The sequence below is a fragment of the Tupaia chinensis genome, unplaced genomic scaffold, assembly GCF_000334495.1.
Source record: "Tupaia chinensis unplaced genomic scaffold, TupChi_1.0 Scaffold000445_1, whole genome shotgun sequence".
Lineage (NCBI taxonomy): Eukaryota > Metazoa > Chordata > Mammalia > Scandentia > Tupaiidae > Tupaia > Tupaia belangeri.
The window spans coordinates 432,406-435,757 of record NW_006159950.1 but is presented as its reverse complement, the minus strand read 5'-3'; the positions used below and the strand labels follow the sequence as shown (position 1 = coordinate 435,757).

General features: G+C 54.2%; 1 long non-coding RNA gene across 1 annotated transcript in view; it reads right to left on the bottom strand.

Moving 5' to 3' along the window:
• Positions 1 to 3,352, bottom strand: part of LOC106735580 (uncharacterized) — a 35,824-nt gene that overhangs the window by 18,435 nt on the left and 14,037 nt on the right. The window contains exon 2 of the long non-coding RNA XR_001370876.1: positions 1,527 to 1,723. This is a non-coding gene — a long non-coding RNA (uncharacterized LOC106735580). The remainder of the gene's footprint in view (positions 1 to 1,526; positions 1,724 to 3,352) is intronic.

Below are 3,352 nucleotides of genomic sequence, written 5' to 3'. Positions count from 1 at the left end.
GAAATGACAGGTCCAGGCCGAGTGGCTTCCCCACACTCCCCGTGTGCTCTCTGCCCTCGCAGGGAAGGGAGGGGTTGTGGCTGGGGGGAAAGCAGAGGGCCTGGCTGGAGGAGGGTTCTGCCCCACCAGGAGGACCCTCCTGTGCCTGGTTACTGCATCCGTCCGTCCTCACCTCAGCAGCCTCCCTGCCTCCACTCTGCCCTCCTGTCTCCACGGTGCGACCTCAGAGAGGGCTAAGGCTCCCAGGAACCGCCTGTGTAAACACCGGCCTGCGACACGGCCAAGATCTTGATGTGGCTTACAAGGCACCACCCTGCCTGGCCATGGCCTCTCTTTTTTGTATTTTGCCATAGGGCGTGTACACTCATTCGAGAGACAGATACAGAGAGGGAAAGTGAGAGGTGGCCTCCCGGGGGGGATGGTCACCCAGCAATCCCTTCTCTCCCATGCTCCTCTAGGATTTGGGGCAAGCATGCACATGTGCTCAGCGTAATTTGAAGCCACTGGGTCTGGGGCCCTAACCTCAGTTGGCCATGTGGGAGTCCAGTGCCCTAACTACCACTCCACCTGCTGGCCCCACGGCCTTATTTTTATCCTTAGTCAGCTCCTGCATGGGCAAGCTGCTTCCAGTCCCTAAAAGCACCCCCATTTGTTTTGCCTGAGAGCCTTGGCCAACTCCTGGGCATTATTCAGCAGAGGGCTCTCGTAGTCACCTCAACCTTTCACCCCTCCCACTCCTGGTGGGTGTCACTTTAAATAGTCCTCCCCTACTCTGAAGCCTCTCAACCTTTAAGGCACATCTCAAGTCCAGATTCATCTGAAAACCTTCTGGGGCATGAAAAGAGGGCAACCCCTCAGTCGGTATGTCCCTGACTCAAGTCCCACCGCTGCCACCTCTGTGGGTGTGGCTCGCTCCCGCTGAGAGCCCAGGTTCCCCGTAACACGGAGACGGTCCCACCCACAAAGTCTGCCTCATGGTCACAAGGGTACAATCACAGAGGTCAGCAGCGTGGGCAGCAGCGTGCTCCTACTGGTTCCCACCAGCGCTGAGTATCATGCAGCGGGCCGTCCTCCTCTGCACGGTCTGCAGGCTGCGACCAGCCTTCAGTGATCCGCTCACCACAGGCGCCTGGAAGCCAGCCGGGGTCACATCCTGGCCAGCTCGCTGCTCCTCAAGTGCAGAGCCCAGTGTTGAGCGTGAAGGTGTACGTCACCACTGTGGTCACGACCTGCCACCGCTGCTTATGCAATCAGCACTTCACATATAGGTTTTTGCTATAGGGCGCATGCCCCCAGCAGAGAGACAGAGAGACAGAAAGAAAGAAATCACCCCCCAGGGGGGATGGTCACGCTGCAATCCCTTCTCCATTCTCCTCTCAGGATCTTGGGCACGGACGCACACGTGCCCAGTGTGAGTTTAAGTCACTGGATCCTGGACTCGAACCATGGTTGACTACATGGGAGTTCAGCAACACAGCCATTATGCCCTGGTCCCTCACATGTGTTATTTTTAATCCCCAAACTACCTGAAAGACAGGTCTTTTTATCTCCATATGCAACCTGAGGCTCAGAAAAATCAAACGACTTGTCCAAGGTCATAGACTAATTGCAGCCTCAGGGACAAGGACCTTGGGGATCTTTCTGCCACCATCCTCAGGTTGAAGTTAAGAGGTTCATGGATTCCACCTGCTGGTTCATCTCTTGGTCATCAACAAAGCAGTGTCTAGAGAAGAAAAAGAAAATCAAACTGGGGGCTGGCAGGAGGTATGGTGGTTGAGGTACTGGACTCCCAGTATGGCCGACCATGGTTCAAGTCCCAGACTTGGCAGCTTGCTTTCTCAATTTCCCTTTATCTTTCTCTATCTCTCTCTGGTAAAATTAAAAAATAAATAGTAATAACAAATAGATAAATAAATATTTTTTTAAAAAAAACATCAAACCAGACACCTGATAGGGAAGGTGGCCATCATGTCCCACTCAGAATACAAGCCTGGTTCTCTCGGAGGTCGCAGTGAGCCTGGGTGGCCCTGGGCAGGAGGGGACACGGAGGTCGCAGTGAGCCTGGGTGGCCCTGTGCAGGAGCATCCAGACAACCTGATCAGAACGTCTCCCAACCCAAAGAACAGAAGGGATTTCAGAGCAAGAATATGGAACGGGCCCCCCTCCTTGCACAGAGAGGTGGGTCCGGAGGAGCCAGCATGTTGCCCAGTGTGTGGTCAGGGTCTGTGTCTCTCCAGTGCTCCTGACCGCTCATGTGCATCAGTCATGGCCGTGAGCTCCCACCAGTCCTGCTGTGACCTTGCTCACGTCACTGACATCTTTCTGGGCCTCCGCTTCCCTGCCCACAGATGCGAGATCAGTCGAGTCCCGCGGTGTTGGTACAGTAGCCACAGGCCACATGCGGCTGTGTGCATTAGTCAGAACTAATTAAAACCAAGCATCTCGTTCTCAGGCAAAGACCTCCCATCTGAACCAGGCCTCCTGGGTGACACCAGCCACTTTTTTTTTTTTAGTTTCTAATTTTCCTATAAGGTGTTTGTACTCATCAGAGAGAGACACAGAGAGGAAAAGCAAGGAAATCACCCCCCTGGGGAGATCACAGGCTGCAATCCCTTCTCCTCCAGTCTCCTCTCAGGATTTTGGGCACACAAGTACATGTGCCTGGCATGATTTTCAAGCTGCCAGGTCTGGGACTCAAACCACTTAGTCAGCCATGTGGGATCCAGCACCTTAACTGTCATGCTACCTGCTGGCCCCTCCAGCCACATTTTAAGAGCTCATTAGACAGAGGGTGGATCCCACATGGCCAACTACACAGTTTGAGTCCCAGACCTGGTGGCTTGAAATTCACACCAGACACATAGTCACACACGCTCAGAATCCCAAGGAGACTGAGAGAAGGGATTGTGGTGTGCTCATCCCCCCTTGGCTGGGGGATCTCTCTCTCTAGCAAGCACATGTGTCCTACAGCAAAACTTAATAAAGAAATGAAAAGAGCTCAACTATGGGCCCAGTGGTGGTGCAGTGATAGGACGGGTTGCTTTTTGAGGAGGTCCTACATGGGAGGGTTCCAGTTCAGGTCCAGAGGCCTCCTTCGGCATGCTGGGCAAATGCTTGCCCATGATCACAGGACTGGCTGAAGCTGGGATTGGGTCCTGTTGTCAAAACCCTGTTATGGGAACCAGCAGTTAGCGTAATGGCTATGTCGCTAGACTCCCATGTAGTCGACCGCAGTTTGCATCCTGGACCCGGTGGCTTAAAACTCACGCCGGGCACGTGTGCGTGTGTGCCCAAGATCCCGAGAGGAGAATGGAGGAGAAGGGATTGCGGCGTGACCATCCACCCTGGGGGG